The sequence below is a fragment of the Lithobates pipiens genome, unplaced genomic scaffold (assembly GCF_037356315.1).
Source record: "Lithobates pipiens isolate NorthernLeopardFrog02 unplaced genomic scaffold, aLitPip1_a1.2 Scaffold_30, whole genome shotgun sequence".
NCBI classification, from domain to species: domain Eukaryota; kingdom Metazoa; phylum Chordata; class Amphibia; order Anura; family Ranidae; genus Lithobates; species Lithobates pipiens.
Window position 1 is genome coordinate 151,514,298 of NW_027507791.1, and position 18,168 is coordinate 151,532,465.

The 18,168-nt window shown below is 47.2% G+C and overlaps 1 protein-coding gene across 12 annotated transcripts in view; it reads left to right on the forward strand.

Annotated features, from left to right (window-relative positions):
• Positions 1-574: 574 nt before the first annotated feature.
• The window catches only part of FUT8 (fucosyltransferase 8), a 308,566-nt gene continuing 290,972 nt past the window's right edge, over positions 575-18,168 (forward strand). For 8 of the 12 annotated variants that reach the window (XM_077464962.1, XM_077464964.1, XM_077464961.1 and 5 more), the window contains exon 1: positions 575-733. The gene's annotated coding sequence lies outside the window, so the exon portion shown is untranslated. Of the gene's footprint in view, positions 738-18,168 lie in introns of all 12 variants that reach the window. The other 4 variants (XM_077464968.1, XM_077464973.1, XM_077464974.1 and 1 more) reach the window with 3 other exon arrangements.

Genomic DNA, 18,168 nt, shown 5'->3' on the forward strand with positions numbered 1-18,168 from the left:
CAGTGTGGGGAAGTAGGGGCACTGAGGGAGGTAGGGGGCAGTGTGGGGAAGTAGGGGCACTGAGGGAGGCAGGGGGCAGTGTGGGGAAGTAGGGGCACTGTGGGAGGTAGGGGGCAGTGTGGGGAAGTAGGGGCACTGAGGGGGGCAGTGTGGGGAAGCAGGGGCACTGAGGGAGGTTGAGGGCAGTGTGGGAAGTAGTGAGGTCCACCATGGAAGGTTGGTGGGCACTATGGCAGCTGGGTGGAGGGGCCCCTGTTGGAGGCCGTTAGAAGCGAGGCAGGCCATGGTCCTGGTTCCGCTCATGTTGGAGATACGGTCGGGTCAGCCCAGGTGTATATTGATCCTCAGATCAGACCCGTGTCCCGCCTACATGCTCTCAGCCCCGGCCGGTGGACGTGTCTCGGTGGTCCATGGTGGGATCCGTATCCACACATCTCTAGATATTCACGGAGGACCCACCACACCTGGACAGAGGAGATCCATGGACCAGAAGTGGGCGGAGGAGATGGGCGGGGTCACAGGCAGATGATTTGTCCTTCCCGCCCCTCCGTATCGCCCCCGTTGGTCACATCTCAGAGTGCGCAGGCGTGGTGTGTGTACGCTCCATCTGCCCCCCCCCGCCCTGTCCTCTTCCTCCTGTGCTGGGGAAGTGTGGCTCCGTTCTTCGCCTCAGGCTGTGTCGGAGAGGGGGGGTAGCTCCTCTCACCGGTGCCGGAGATATCAGGATTGGACGGTAGGTGTGTGTTAGTGATGCCGGGCTGTGTGACGTGTTGGATACGGTCGGCTGGTTGTGGAGGGGAGTCCTCCTGACATCTGATCGGAGGAGGGATGTTGTCGGGGATCAGGCCGTGTGTATGATGTGTCCTCCCCATGGATGGACTGTGGTGTCTTCTATAGATGGTCAGTGACCGTTCTGGTGATGGGTATGTATTGGGCCAGCTTGGCCCGCCGTCATTCTCTATGTATTGTATGAGGGATCTGATCCCACCAGGAGCTGTCACTGCACTGGGCCAATCAGAGTAGGTGTTTTCATCCGGGTGTCATGTGAGGGTCATGCTACCCACATGGGGGGTGTACAGGTGGTCCAGGCATCCTGTCCCATTCATGTCCATTGGGGCATAGCGTCTGCCCAGAAACGACCACCCTGCCATTGTGACATCTGTAACCTGCGTGCGTCCGGGGATGTGCACCTGTATGGATGTCACATTGTGTCCCCATTGACATTCGTAGGTTGGGATGGACCAGCGGTGTGGACACACATGGGAGCCGGGCACACGTGTCCCATATGAATGAGGCCTCATCTGTATATGTGAGGCGAGGAGTCTCCGGGGCTCTTAGGATTGGCGGTGAAGTGATAGCTTGCAGGTGATCCGCGCAATTTAATAAAGCCAACACAACCGGTTGTCTTCCATGGATTGTGATCTTTATTGGCAACCTGGTAAGTTTCAGCACCAACTGCCTAACATGTTTTGGCTACAGAGTCTTTAAATGGAATTTAATATCAATTTTAATAGTTGGAAGGCAGTGTGGGAAAGTGGGGGGCACTGTGGGAAGTAGTGAGGTCCACCACGGAAGGTTGGTGGACAATATGGAAGCTGGGTGGAGGGTTCCCTGTGGGAGGTCAGGAAATGTACAGCTAATTGGAGGCCGGTAGGAGCGAGGCCATGGTCTGGTGGATGAGCTTCAATGGTTCAGCTTATGTTGGAGATGGAAAATATGGTTGGGGTCAGTCCAGGTTTATAGTGAGCTCCATCCTCAGCCCAGACTTTTGTGCACTCCTACACTCACTGCTAAGGGTGAGCTCAGGCCTCTTTGCAACTCCACGCGCCCGCCAGGAAGCTGACATTCTGCAGCGCTAATCACGGGCATTGAAACATTTCCGGCTTCCTGGTGGGCGAGGGCACGTGGACGCTTGAGCTCATCCCTACTCACTGCAGTCCCGACCATGTGGACATGTCTCGGTCTATGTACCATGGAGGGATCTCCATGTCCACCCATCCCTCTCTATCTATACACGCCAGACCCACCACACAGTTCTATTCCCAGCATGCCAGAAATGCTAACTGTCACATTGACTGAGCTCTCAACCAAATTGTTAAACCATCCAATGACTGTTGTCATAACTGATCACATGTGTAGCATCATGGCAGTTGAAGACTAAGAGGAGGCCAAGATTGTAGCTTCCTTGGCTGAAAACAATGAAAATCGCTTGATTCCCCATTAACACAGGGGTGATGAGGGATTGGCCCCCACAACTTTATTGCATTCTGCTAGTGCAGGGGGACAAAGGGAGCCTTCCTGGCCAGCAGAACCCAATTATTACTGTTAGTGGCTATAACCACCAGCAGTAATCAAATGTAAAAGAATCTGACAGGCTGGTTTTACTTGTACTTGGGTACAATCAGCCTGCCCATAGATGGATCAAGTCTTGGCTGGTCCCTGCTGAGCCAGTTGATTTTCAATCTATGTATATCTGGCTTTACTCAGGGCACTGTGCTATGTGTAATACCGTGTACGCACGGGCAGACTTTTCGACAGCAAAGGTCAGCCAGAACGAATCCGTCAGACAATTTGACGGTGTGTGGGCTTCATTGGACCTTTGCTGTCGAAAAATCAGACGGACTTTTGATTTAGAACATGTTTCAAATCTTTCTGACAGACTTGAGCCCGGTCAAAAAAATCTGTCTGTATGCTAGTCCGACGGACGAAAATCAACACTAGGGCAGCTATTGGCTACTAGCTATGAACTACCTTATTCTAGTCCGGCTGTATGTCATTACAGTCAAATCTGTCAGTCTTTGGAGTGATTGTGTGTGTGTGTGTGTGGCCAAGTCTGTTCATTCGGAAAGTCCGTCTGGAAGACCGTCGGACCTAGGCTGCCCGGCAAATCTGGTCGTGTGTACACAGAATAAGGCTCTGTAGTTGAAACGCGTTAGCATGTTTGTGTTGTCACCTTGTAGCCAATAAAGATTTTTGAGCCGACTTTACTAGGTTGCATGGAATACTGTCAGAGTGTGGAGGCACTTCAGCCAATGCACAGGTCTTTCCAACTCTGAGAGGTTCATATGGTTGAGTAGCTATTTTCTATATCCTTATTGGGATCACTCAGGTGGGTTTGGAAAATGGCTGTAGGAGGCACTGCTACTCCATTCATCTCAACTAGCTTCCAGGTCCCATGATAAGCATCTACATTCTGAACATAGTTAGTCTGGTTGAAAGAAGACGCTAGTCCATCTAGGTCCCTGGTGCCCAACCTGCGACCCTGTGGTATATGATGTGTGGTCCTCAAGCCTTAGCAGTCCGTGGTGGGAACATTGATCTCTATTAGCCTCATGTAACATGTTCCCAGTTTCTATTGTCTTCTCTAGCATATGCCCAATCGTAAAAGTAGCCTGTCCAAACCCTCGTTTCCTTTATCAGTTGCTGAAAGCCCTCTCAAGCATTATATAGATATATAACATTTTTGAGGGGCCTTTTGGTGACGCCAGGGGCTGAGTTTGAGGCCCCATGTAACGCATAAGTTGGCGACCACTGATCTAGGTCAACCAATAGGAAAAAATGAAACCTCAAATAAAAAACCGGATACTCAGTCCTCTTGGATACTCTTATGAACCCACATAGGTGAACTCGCCAGGAAGCTGTCGCTTATTATGGGCTAATCGCCTGCGGCGGGTCTCTCAAAACGCAGGTTCAGGTGTCAGTATTTTCCATGGCACTTGAAATGCAGTACGGTTTTTGCTGCAATTGTCACGTGATTTACTGCACAGCAAATCGCATTATGTGCAGCTTGTCATCTAAAGAGGTGCAGGAGCTTCTTTTTGGCGACAAGCTTCATGACGTGCGAGTTGCTGCATGACAATCACGGCAAAACCGCAGAATGTTTTAGGTGCCACCCGAACCTGCATTATGTGATCGTTGGTAAAATCACAGCAATTCTGCCACGATCCCAAAACGCGCAGGTGTAAATGGAGCCGACCTGGTTCACAAATATGCAATTCTGGATGCGGTTTCAAACTCAATTTGCATGACAGGCTAAATATCATTCAATATTCCAGACCTTTGTTTTCTTTTGGTTACTGTAAAATTGTGTGAATGCATCAATGCAGTGCATGTTATATCAGCTTGCAGAGCTTGGATTCATTGAAGGAGTTTACCAAAAATTTAAATATTGCAGAATATACAGCCTTATTTTACATAAGTAAGCGCTATTTCATGCTGAATAACCTAAATTATTAATGTATCTTAAACAGAAAACTATCTTTACATACATTTTTACTCCAAAAGCATTTTATTAAAATTTGATAAAAAAAAATAAAAAAAAAAAATCCTTTTTTAAATAAAAAAAAATCAGATTTAGCCACTTGCCGACCAGCCACCACAGTTATACTGTGGCAAGTTGGCTCTATTGCGCGAATCGCCCTACCAGTACAACACTTAATTTAATAGATACAGTGGGCGCACCCTGATGTGTGTGGCTGCGATGTCTGCTGGCCACCTGCGAGTGCTTCACAGAGAGGCATAATGGGGTTCTGCCAGTGTAAACAAAGCAGATCCCCATTCTGACAGGACAGTCAGTACACTCCCCTTACAGTTAGAAACGCCTCCTAGGACACAGTTAATGCTTTGATCGCCCCCTAGTGTTAACCCCTTCCCTGCCGGTGTTGTTTATACAGTAATTCGGAGCATTTTTAAAGCACTGATTGCTGTATAAATGTCACTGGTCCCAAAAAAGTGTCTGATCTGTCCGCCACAATGTTGCAGTTCCGCTAAAAATTGCTGATCACTGCCATTGCTAGTAAAAATTAAAAAAAAAAAAATGCCAGAAATCTATCCCCTATTTTGTAGACACTGTGACTTTTGTGCAGACCAATCAATATATGCTTATTGCGATTATTTTTGGTAAAAAAAAAAAAAAAAGAAAATGTAGAAGAATATATAAGTTGTTAAATTAAAAAAACTGATTTTCATTTTATTATCATTGCTTTTTATGCACCCTGCCTTCAAGTGATAGAGTAGAGTGGCATGTAGAGATAAGTGTTTACATAGAATTAGAGATAGATATCTATCACGCCTGTACTGAAATCTCACTGAAACTGGAATGGCTTTGCAATTTCAGTACACACAGGATGCAATTTCTAATCGGAATGGTGACCTGGTGCCTGGTGGGATTTGTCAAGCCCAAAGAAAGTGGATTGACTCTTTAAGTCTGGGTCCATTGCCACTTGGCAGATCTGTTTAGGTGTCTGTAAGAGGGGCATTCTGCTTTAACCCCCACACATGTTCGTTGAATGGGTTTTGTTCGATGGGGGTCTAATTTCTTCCATGGCTGTACATAGCATTGTGGCTGTGGCATGTGTACACCCCCCTATCCACTACCTTTGTTGCTAAAGGGCGGGGGGGGGGGGTTGTGGTTTAATTGGTGGTAAAAGCGCGGCTCAACTGTGCAGGTTTACCGTCTCCAACCTTGTTTGACTGAGTGGATTGTTCATGCGACTGGAGCTGCCTGTTACTCTAAGGCAGGGTTCTCCAAACTTTCTAAATAAAAGCCAGTTTACAGTTCTCCAGGCTTTACAAGGGCCACACTGTGGCCATTGGGAGTGTAAATTATTCTGTCATTAGTGGTATTAAAGAATGCATTGTTGGCGTCAGTGGGAGCAGTAGTGCCCCATTGTTGGCGTCAGTGGGAGCAGTAGTGCCCCATTGTTGGCGTCAGTGGGAGCAGTAGTGCCCCATTGTTGGCGTCAGTGGGAGCAGTAGTGCCCCATTGTTGGCGTCAGTGGGAGCAGTAGTGCCCCATTGTTGGCGTCAGTGGGAGCAGTAGTGCCCCATTGTTGGCGTCAGTGGGAGCAGTAGTGCCCCATTGTTGGCGTCAGTGGGAGCAGTAGTGCCCCATTGTTGGCGTCAGTGGGAGCAGTAGTGCCCCATTGTTGGCGTCAGTGGGAGCAGTAGTGCCCCATTGTTGGCGTCAGTGGGAGCAGTAGTGCCCCATTGTTGGCGTCAGTGGGAGCAGTAGTGCCCCATTGGCGTCAGTGGGAGCAGTAGTGCCCCATTGTTGGCGTCAGTGGGAGCAGTAGTGCCCCATTGGCGTCAGTGGGAGCAGTAGTGCCCCATTGGCGTCAGTGGGAGCAGTAGTGCCCCATTGTTGGAGTCAGTGGGGGGGGGGGGAAGAGTGGCCCATCGATGGCATCAGTGGAAGAAATAGTGTCTTGTATCAGTGGAAGGTGAAGTGCCCCAAGGGCCGGATAAAGGCAAGCAAAAGGCCATAGTTTGGAGAACCCTGCTTTTATGGGGAAGCAGCGTCTGTACAAACAGATGCAGGTCTTAATTTGACAGGTAGGTCTCATGAGGGGCCTTACACCTACACCCACATGCCTTTCAAATTAGGACCTGCGGCTGTGTTTGTAGAGTTGCTATGACCCCATAGTGTAATGTAGGCTGTCTGTACATCGCTCCAGCCACATACAAAACTGATTCCCATGGTACCCATGTGAATGAGCCCCAAGACCTCATTCACACACAGAGCTTTATTAACTCCGTACAGTTTAATCTTTTAGATCTATTTGCAGTTACCGTATATACTCGAGTATAAGCCGAGATTTTCAGCCTCTTTTTTGAGGCTGAAAGTGCCCCCTCGGCTTATACTCGAGTCGCCGCTGTCTGACTGCTCGATCAGCGTATCGAGCAGACAGACGGCGGACATTAATTTTCAAAAGCCGCGCCTCCTTCTCCGCCTCCGCCTGTGATAGGCGGAACACTGAATTTCCCAGCAGTCAGTGTTCCGCCTATCACGGACATCCGCTCATTCTCATACTACGGACGAGTATGAGAGGATGTCTGTGATAGGCGGAACACAGGCTGCTGGGAAATTGAGTGTTCCGCCTATCACAGGCGGAGGCGGAATTTTGAATTGTAGAATGGCCGCCGAGAAGAGCGGCGATCCATCGGCACGGGACGGAGGAGGCACGGCACGGCACGGGACGGAGGAGACACGGGACGGAGGAGGCACGGCACGGGGGAGGCACGGCACGGGACGGAGGAGGCACGGCACGGGACGGAGGAGGCTTGGGACGACGGCGGCTCGGGACGGAGGCTTGGGACACAGGTAGGCCGGACACACACACAAGGCTGCACGGACACACACACGGACACACACACACACACACACACACACACACACACACACACACACACACACACACACACACACACACACACACACACACACACACACACACACACACACACACACACACACACACACACACACACACGGATGGATGGATGGATGGATGGATGGATACACACACACACACACACACACACAGGGATGGATGGATGGATGGATACACACACACACACACACACACACAGGGATGGATGGATGGATGGACACACACACAGGGATGGATGGACGGACACACACACAGGGATGGACGGACACACAGGGATGGACAGCCATGTCTCACCCTCGGCTTATACACGAGTCAATAAGTTTTCCAGTTTTTTGGGGGTAAATTGGGGGCCTCGGCTTATACTCGGGTCGGCCTATACTCGAGTATATACGGTATGTTGTGCTTAGGCCTCATGCACACTGGACTTTATAAAAATGCTAGTAGCGTTGGCTGTAGAAAGCTGTAGCTGTAGAATGAATCTGTGGCCTTTTTTAGCTTTTGTTAATGAAATTATACTCCCACAAATGCTCACGGCATAAAAACGCTGATAAATGCCTAATAGCCAAGTTTTTCACTTTTTTTTTTTTTTTTGGTGCTTTTTTACAGCTGGAAAAAACTCCTTAAGATTAGTTCTCTTTTTTTTTTCCAGCCAAAAAACATCCCTGCAAAAACGATGATAATAGGATAACATGCTGGGGAGTTTACTGGCTGCAGAAACAATATGTCTGGAGCCAAAAACAGCAGCTGTAAAAATGCCCAGTGTGCTTGAGGCTAATGATTTTGGTGTACAGTGGTGTGAAAAAGTGTTTGCCCCCTTCCTCATTTCCCGTTCCTTTGCATGTTTGTCACACTTAAGTGTTTCGGAACATCAAACCAATTTAAACAATAGTCAAGGACAACACAAGTAAACACAAAATGCAATTTGTAAATGAAGGTGTTTATTATTAAAGGTGAAAAAAAATCCAAACCATCATGGCCCTGTGTGAAAAAGTGATTGCCCCCTAAACCTAATAACTGGTTGGGCCACCCTTAGCAGCAACAACTGCAACCAAGTGTTTGCGATAACGTGCAATGAGGCTTTTACAGCGTCCTGGAGGAATTTTGGCCCACTCATCTTTGCAGAATTGTCCTAATTCAGTTACATTAGAGGGTTTTCGAGCATGAACAGCCTTTTTAAGGTCATACCACAACATCTCAATAGGATTCAGGTCAGGACTTTGGCTAGGTCACTCCAAAGTCTTCATTTTGTTTTTCTTCAGCCATTCGGTGGTGGACTTGCTGGTGTGTTTAGGATCATTGTCCTGCTGCAGAACCCAAGTTCGTTTCAGCTTGAGTACACGAACAGATGGTCGGACATTCTCCTTCAGGATCTCTTGGTAGACAGCAGAATTCATAGTTCCTTTTATCACGGCAAGTCTTCCAGGTCCTGAAGCAGCAAAACAGCCCCAGACCATCACACTACCACCACCATATTTTACTGTTAGTATAATGTTCTTTTTATGAAATGCAGTGTTCCTTCTACGCCAGATATACTTGGACACACACCTTCCAAAGAGTTCCACTTTTGTCTCATCGGTCCACAGAATGTTGTCCCAAAAGTCTTGGGGATCATCAAGATGTGTTGTGGAGAAATTGAGACGAGCTTTGATGTTGTTTTTGCTCAGCAGTGGTTTTCTCCTTGGAACTCTGCCATGCAGGCCATTTTTGCCCAGTCTTTTCCTGATGGTGGAGGCATGAACGCTGACCTTAACTGAGGCAAGTGAGGCCTGCAGTTCCTTGGACGTTGTTGTGGGGTCTTTTGTGACCTCTTGGATGAGTCGTCGCTGCGCTCTTGGGGTAATTTTGGGCGGCCGGCCACTCCTGGGAAGGTTCACCACTGTTTCATGTCTTCGCCATTTGTGGATAATGGCTCTCACTGTGGTTCGCTGGATTCCCAAAGCTTTGGAAATGGCTTTATAACCCTTTCCAGACTGATAGATCTCAATTACTTTCTTTCTCAATTGTTCCTGAATTTCTTTGGGTCTCGGCATGATGTGTAGCTTTTAAGGATCTTCTGGTGGACCTTACTGTGTCAAGCAGCTCCTATTTAAGTGATGCCTTGATTGTGAACAGGTGTGGCAATAATCAGGCCTGGGTGTGGCTAGAGAAATTGAACTCAGGTGTGGACAACCACAGTTATAGTATGTTTTAAGAAGGGGGGCAATCACTTTTTCACACAGGGCCATGATGGTTTGGATTTTTTTTTCACCTTTTAATTATAAACACCTTCATTTACAAATTGCATTTTGTGTTTGTGTTGTCCTTGACTATTGTTTAAATTGGTTTGATGTTCCAAAACACTTAAATGTGACAAACATGCAAAGGAACAGGAAATGAGGAAGGGGGCAAACACTTTTTCACACCACTGTATATTTGGTGAAAATTTTTTTTTATATTTTTGGGGGGTGGTCAGGAAAGCTGTACGGGTTCCTGTGATTGCTTACAGTAGCCCTCATCACAGTCATTTGATATCTGTTCAGAAGACAATTCAGAATACGTCCATATCATAAATTCAGCTAGTATACGGTGAAAGATAGGGGGATACTTTACACATTTTCAGGAAAAAAGCCGCTTCATGTGCTTGATGGGTACAAACTATAACAATATAAATCTCAATAAAAAAAAAAAAACCTTGTAAATGTATACTTATATTGGCAATGTTCTTCATTGCAAACTAGGTCTCCTTTTTATAAGTCCATAGCAAGCTCCCATAAAAAGACAAGTGTCGGGACTTGCCTAATGTAACTTTAGTTAGCTTAGCTGCATTATAAATATGTATGACTGACCATTATTAAAATGGCTTATATCCATTTATATCCTGTGACTACTGGCTGGAGTGAAAGCCTCTGGTATGGATGCATCCCCTGGGGCCATAACTATGGAGAGCATCCTCCTCCACCTATGTCTACTTGACCAGAGCCTGTATAATGGCTTTTAGTCACCCTAACACATGGGTCTTCAAACTATGGCCCTCCAGTTGTTCAGGAACTAAAATTCCCATCATGCCTGTCTGTGAATGTCAGAGTTTTACAATGCCTCATGGGATGTGTAGTTTCGCAACAGCTGGAGGGCCGTAGTTTGAGGATCCCTGTCCTAACACACATTGCTCTACATCTCCTATAGAAAATTTGTGGATATCGTTATAAAGTATTTTCCATAAGTATCACTGTTAAGTAAATATCAGTATTTCTGTATAACTTCATAGTTTAGCATGTTGTTGCAAAAATCTTGGTATGAACTACAAATACTGTAGACTTTTCTCGAATCGGCTTTCCGGAGCTGCCACTGCCATCTTGGCTAAGGGAAACTGGCAGTGAGGCTTTGCGGCTTCACAGCCGGTTTACTTCTGTGCATGCATGAATCACACTGCGCTTTTTCAATGGACCGGCTGCTGGGGGTGTAGGGGGGGGGGGGTTAGAAGAGGGTCCGAACTTGTGGCGAACTGAGCCAGAAGTGGGAGCGGGTACCTGTCAAAAAACAGGTAACTGCTCTGCATGAAAAGGTGCCAAATGTGGCAGTGGAGGTGGAGAGGAGGCAGACAGGTGGAGCTTCCCCTTTTAGGTGGAGCTCCGCTTTAAATGGTATTGCACAGAGCAGCCCTGAACCTCCTTTTCTTTGGTCCTCCACCAACACTCGGCTACTCCTCTTTTCCGAGCACCCAATAGAATGTTGCTTCCTATAAGGGGGCACCTGTGGGCTCACTCCTTTTTTGTGCAGTTTCATTTCAATTTCAATAGAAATCTGCTTGGTTTTGCCTTGCAACACATGTTTATCAAAATCGCCTCCCCTGGAATCTTCATAACTAGTATCAAGAGCCATAAATGTAATCCAGGTTGTCTCATGATTATATCGAAGATCACTGGAGTGCTGAGTTTACCATTGCTGGTAAAAAAAATATGTGGAGCTGCGCTTTTTAAAAAAAAAAAATTATTTCACGTAACTTGTTATTTCCCCCGCAACCGCAGCTCATAAAATAGACAATCCCGGTTGTGTTGCAAATTAGGGTTAAATGGTACTCTGTTTCGTAGCATCGGAATTGAGGTATAGTGTATCCTTGTTCATTGTAGGCATTGTCAACAGTTAAAAGTTCCCTCCTATTTACTACATATTTCTCCTTCACTAGAACCTGTTTAATGGCTTTTAGTCCCCTTATCACATATGTATGTACAGCCGTGACCAAAAGGTGTGTGTGTTTTTTTTAAATTTTATTTTATTTTTTTATTTTTTTGATGAATGGCACAAATAATTTCACAAAGGCTTCTGCTTCAGTGTTTTTGATCTTTTTTGTAAGATGTTACTATTATATACTGAAGTATAATTACAAGTAATTCATAAGTTTCAAAGGCCGCCATTGACAATTATATTCAGTTTATGCAAAGAGTCAATATTTGCAGTGTTGACCCTTCCTTCTTTTTCAAGACCTCTATAATTCACCCCGGCATGCTGTCAACCAACTTTTGGGCCACATCCTGACTGATGACAGCCCATTATTGCATAATCCATGTTTGTCGTTTGTCAGAATTTTGTGGGGTTTTTAAAAAAAAAAATTTTTATTTTTTTTTAGTTCATCCACCTCTTGATTGATCACAAGTTCTCAACTGGTTTAAGGTCTGGGTCTGTTGCTCCACAACTATTTATTGTTTACATATGTTTTTTGACTTGATGTGTCTTTACATACACCTTGATGTCTTCATATAACATAATTTGTGCCCAATAATGGTGTATGTATGTATGTATGTATGTATATATGAATTTACTCTGTGTCCTATATTATTATGAATTCAATTAAATTACCTTTTTCTCCAGTCATCTTCCAGGACGGCACACCTGAGAGATGACTGGTCCACCTGACAGGAAACACAATCAACAACAACTTTAAAAGTCCCCACCCCTCCCTCAGACCCTCAGTTCTTGATTGTGTTTCCCACAGGATGGCAGCGAAACCAAGTTTCCTTTTTAATCTTTTCATTATGGGGTCTGGGACCCCGTTTTTTCCTGGTGAGGCTTTTTTCCTGGGACCCAGCAGACAGGGTCTGTGGTGCTCCCTTGTACCCCCAGGGAAAACCTGGGGGGTTACCCTCACTCAAGGCCTCCTTAGGGAGCCCTGTAAGAGCCTCGTGGGACAGGGGAGTTGTCCCAGTAGTGCTATTTCCCCTTTTGTCTTGTCTTAGTTCCTACCTTCAACCATTTCGTTGGTGGTGTGGGGTGAGCTGCTGTTTCCTGTAGTGCGGAACGCGAGTGGCGTGCGTTCCAGCACCACAGTGCATGTCCGGAAGTCCAAGGACGTCACTTCCGGGTATCGACTTCCGGAAGCCGGGGCGGCTGGATGCACTGGCGTGCGTTCCAGCCTCAGAGCGCAGGACCGGAAGAGGCCGTACGTCATTTCCGGACGACGGACCTCCTTAAAGATGGCGCCGATCGGCGCGTTTTTTAAACAGAGCGGGTGTAATGTATGCACCCAGTCTCTTCGGCCGGCAAAAAAAGTTTTTTTCCGCAGCACAGATAGAAAAGACAAGAAGGGGATGCTCAAGACTATACCTGATCCAGCGATCCTGCAGGGCAGCAAATCGCTATGGAAGAGGAAGGTCAGTCTGAGCAGACAACCGTTGAGGTCGCCACTGGGCGTGAGTGATCCAACTTTATTTAGGGGCAGGTTTCTCTGGGGAAGAGCTCCTGTGCCCCTTTTAGGACATGTCTAGCTAAATTGTCTAATTTTGTTTTTGACTATTCCCAGGGACCGAAAGCTCTGCCCAGGGGTCAGCTGCTAGGTCTAAGGGAAAGGCTACTTCAAAGTCCAGGCGTTGTGGTTACTGTAACTCTAAGTTAGCACAAGACCACACCAAACCTTTCTGCGATCGATGTATCATCAAGCTCGCAGGCAAGGAGACCACCCAGGTCGTGAAAGAATGTAGGGCCTTACAAGCAGAAATGTTGGCTACCCTTCAATCTTTTCAATCCACCCTAGTGAAGGGTTTGGAGGAAGTACCATCCGAGAGAAAGACTCCTCAGTTACAAGAGAATTTTTCCACATCTTATGCGGAAAGTTCTCAGGGCCAAGTCTCCCTTTTATCTGAGGTGGAGGAAGGTCAGGTCCCAGACTGTAGTTCTGGAGAGGAAGATTCAGACCAAGATAGCCAGGGGGAGGCTAAACTTGGGGGATTTTTGTTCTCGAGTGAGGACATGGAAGGTTTATTAAAAGCCATTTACACCTCAGAAGATATCCAGGTTCCCTCTGCTCAAGTCTCAGCACAGGATAGAGTATATAGAGGTTTAGGAAGGTTACAGACCAGAACCTTTCCCATCCACCAGTCTCTCAAGGAGATAATCCTCAGAGAATGGAAGGAACCTGAACGCAAGCTTCTCAGGCTGAAGGCTTGGAAAAGGAGGTGTCCCTTTAAAGATGAGGAGGAGGAAAAATTTTTTAAGGCTCCTCGCTTGGATGCAGCCTTAGCGCAGGTATCCAAGAGGTCCGATTTATCCTTTGAAGATTCTGGAAATATCCAGGATCAGATGGATAGAAAGTCGGAAACCTTACTCAAAAGAGCCTGGGAGGCGAATGCGGCAGCAATGGCGCCTGCTCTAGCTTCCGCCTGTGTAGCCAGGAATGCTGACACCTGGCTTGGCAAATTAATGGATCACGTTTCCCGCAGTAGGGAGACTAAAGAAATCGTAGACTCGCTGGAGGTAATCAGTCGAGCAGTAGCATATGTGGCAGATGCAGCGGTGGAGACTGTTAGGACCACAGCTAAAGCAGCAGCACTTTTGAACTCTGCCAGGAGGGCACTATGGGTCAAGACCTGGGATGGAGATAAGAAAGGGTAAGAAATTCCCGGTAAGGCCCAAGAAGGAAAGGGGTAAGAAATTTTTTCGAGGCCCCTATTCAAAGACCCATCATAAGGGGAAAGCTGAACAAAGGAGGAAATGGAACTTGGGAAAAGGAAAAGAAAAAAGTGTATTTCTTTTCTCCAGTTCTGGAGCCTCTCAGAAAGAAGGCAAATGACGCCACCGTAAAGGTAGGCGCAAGACTCAGCGACTTCCTTCCCCAGTGGGAAAGGATTACGCAGAGTCCATACATTTTAAACCTTTTAGAAGTGGGGTACAGACTGGAATTTCAGACTCATCCCCCACAGGAGTTTCTGGTTACTTTTCCTCCCAGGGACCCAACCAAGGCAGAAGGGTTACTGAAAAATCTAAGGGAGCTAGCAGAGCAAGGAGTCATTGGCCAGTACCAACCAATCAGCTTACACAGGGTTTTTACTCACACGTATTTGTGGTTCCAAAACCCTCAGGCAAATTTCGGTTGATAATAAATTTGAGAAGACTCAACCGTTACCTACTTCACAAAAAGTTCAGGATGGAGAGTATTTACTCATTAAGAAAACATCTGCAGAGAGGAGTCTTTATGGTCACCCTGGACCTAAAAGACGCTTATCTACACATACCCATTGCTCCCGAACACCAGAAGTACCTACGCTTCGCAGTTTGCATACAGCAGAAGGTACAACACTGGCAGTTCAGGGCTCTTCCCTTTGGGCTGGCGGCAAGTCCAAGGATATTCCCAAAGGTGTTAGCCGAAGTAGTAGCATATCTACATCTGCAGGGGATAGGGTTAATACCCTATCTGGACGACTTGCTGATCTACAGTGTGGATCAGAGGCAAGACAAGCAGTAAAAGACAGAGACATCGTGTTAGAAACTCTGAAGACCTTGGGCTGGATGGTCAGTCGGGAGAAGTCCTCACTGACTCCATCTCAGTCCAAACTATACCTAGGCTACCTGTTAGACTCGCAGGCACAGAAGGTATTCTTACCAACAGAGAAGGTAACGAAGGTCCAGAATGCGGTTGTCACCCTTCTCGAAGGAGGAGAGGCCTCTCTGAGATATATAATGAGACTGCTCGGTCTCATGACGGCCTGCATTCCGGCAGTAACCTGGGCACAACTCCATTCTCGGGAGCTTCAGTCTTTCCTACTTGCCTCATGGGGAGGAAGAAGAGAAACATTAGAGAACAGAGTACCCATCACAGAGGAGGTATCTCGTTCTCTGCGGTGGTGGCTCGACCCACAGAATTTGTTGAATGGTCGCCCCTGGTCTCAGGTAAACCCTTTGGTCTTAACCACGGACGCCAGCGCTTGGGGTTGGGGGGCTCATCTGGGAGACCGATATACCCAGGGGTCCTGGAACCACAGCCAAGCCAGGGAGTCTTCCAATTTCAGGGAGCTTCTGGCAGTAGGCAAAGCCCTAGACTATTTCCGAGAGGAACTACAGGACAGGGAGGTTCAGGTCCTCTCGGACAACCTGGTCACGGTGGCATACCTAAACCACCAAGGGGGGACAAGATCGGACAAACTAAGACGGTTAGCACTACAGATCCTTGTGAAAGCAGAAAAGAGGGTCCTTTCACTGTCAGCGATTCATATAAAGGGCTCACTCAATCTGCAAGCAGACTTTCTAAGCAGACAGCCCATCCTTCAAGGGGAATGGGGATTGAGCAAAGAAATCTTCTTCCTGGTGTGCAGTCATTTTGGCAAGCCAGAAATAGATTTGTTCGCTTCCCGGGAGAATGCGAAGGTTCTCAGGTTTTTCTCCCTTTACAAGGATCAAGAAGCAGAAGGGATAGACGCTCTGGTACAGGTGTGGGATTTCAGGCTGGCTTATGCCTTTCCCCCATTGGTGCTCCTTCCCAGAGTCCTACAGAAATGAACCTACTCAAGGTCAGACCTGATACTGATAGCACCCTGGTGGCCCAAGAGAGTTTGGTTTCCCACCATTCAGAGTCTCATGATAGCTCCCCCGCTGCGTCTGCCGGTACAACGAGACCTACTCAGTCAGGGTCCAATCTTTCACCCCGACCCGGGTCGTCTCTCTCTGACAGCATGGCTATTGAGAGGGAAATACTCCGAGGCAGGGGCTGTTCGGAAAGAGTGATAGATACTCTTCTCCTCAGTAGGAAGGGTGTCACCAGAAAAATTTATGCAAAGGTCTGGAAAGTCTTCTCCCACTGGTTACAGTCTAAGGAGGGAGCTCTCCAGATGATACCTACCATCCTAGACTTTCTTCAGGAGGGGGTGGACCAGGGTTTGGCAGTTAGCACCCTAAAGGTCCAGGTGGCAGCCCTGTCCGTGTTTTTTGATAAGAAGCTAGGACAGGAGCCGCTGATAAAAAGATTTTTGTCGGCCAGGGAAAGGGTAGTTCCAGTTAGGTCGGTCAGTTGCCCTCCATGGGACCTGTCCCTGGTATTAGATGCCCTAACAAGGGGGCCTTTTGAGCCGGTGGCTCAAACTTCGGTTAAACTCTTATCATTTAAGTTGGCCTTCCTCCTGGCTATCACTACGGCCAGAAGGGTGGGTGATATACAGGCTCTGTCGATTAAAGAGCCGTTTTTGCGCATCCTAGAGGATAGGGTAATCCTCACTCAGGATCCTCTTTATTTACCAAAGGTAGCTTCATTATTTCATAGAACACAGGAGATTATTCTCCCGTCCTTTTGCCAGAATCCTAAGAATAAGGAAGAGGAAAGATTCCATTTCTTAGATGTCAGGCGTTGTCTCCTAGTCTATCTAGAAAGGGTGAGAGACTTTAGGAGATCCAGTCATTTATTGATCACCTTCTCAGGGAAGAGAAAGGGTCTACAAGCTTCTAAAACAACGATAGCTAGATGGGTTAGACAAACCATATCCATCGCTTATAGACAGGCAGGTAAACCAGTACCAACCCGCCTTAAGGCGCATTCAGCCAGATCCCTAGCGACCTCCTGGGCAGAAAGGGCAGGCGCCTCAATGGACCAGATCTGCAGAGCAGCAACATGGACGAGCCATAGAACCTTTCTGAGGCACTACAGAGTGGAGCTGTTGTCCCCTCAGGATTTGGCATTTGGCAGGAAGGTCCTACCAGCGGTTGTCCCGCCCTAAAGGTAGGCCTGAACTTCTTGCTTATCCTCTCAGGTGTGCCGTCCTGGAAGATGACTGGAGAAAATGACCAGTTACACTTACCGGTAACGTCTTTTCTAGGAAATCTTCCAGGACGGCAGGCCTACTTCCCTACCCTTGTTTTATTGGTGTGGTATATTGATTCCTCACAGAATGTTCCCTCTGACACTGGTGTGGGATTTTCTTTACCATAACTGAGGGTCTGAGGGAGGGGTGGGGACTTTTAAAGTTGTTGTTGATTGTGTTTCCTGTCAGGTGGACCAGTCATCTCTCAGGTGTGCCGTCCTGGAAGATTTCCTAGAAAAGACGTTACCGGTAAGTGTAACTGGTCATTTTCTTGACCTCCACACTTCAGCCGCTTAATTTTAAAGTCCCAATTTCCTTTCTATTGTGCTAAGGTCTGGGGAGTTTCCTGGCCATTGACCCAATATTTTTCGATGTTTTGTTCCCCAAGCCACTTGGTTATCACCTTTTTCTTTATGGCAAGATGCTCCATCATGCTGGAAAAGGCGTTGTTCGTCACCAAGCTGTTCTTGGATGGTTGGGAGAAGTTGCTCTCAGAGGATTTCTCTGTACTATTCTTTATACATGGCTGTGTTTTTAGACAAAATTGTGAGTGAGACAGCTCCATTGGCTGAGAAGCATTCCCACACATGAATGGTCTCGGTAAACTTTACTGTTGGCATGACACAGGACTGATGGTAGCGCTCACCTTTTTTTCTCCGGGCAAGGTATTTTCCGGATGCCCCAAACAATTGGAAAGGGGATTTCTCAGAGAAAATTACTTTACTCCAGTTATCAGCAGTCCAATCCCTGTACCTTTTTCAGAATACCAGTCTGTTCTTGATGATTTTTCTGGAGAGAAGTGGCTTCTTTACTGCCCTTCATGTCATCAGGCCATCCTCCAAAAGTCTTCAGCTCACTGTGCATGAAGATGCACTTCACTCCTGCCTGCTGCCATTCCTGAGCAAGCTCTGCACTGTGCCCAGATCTCTCAGCTCAATCAACTCTAGTAGACAGTCCTAGAA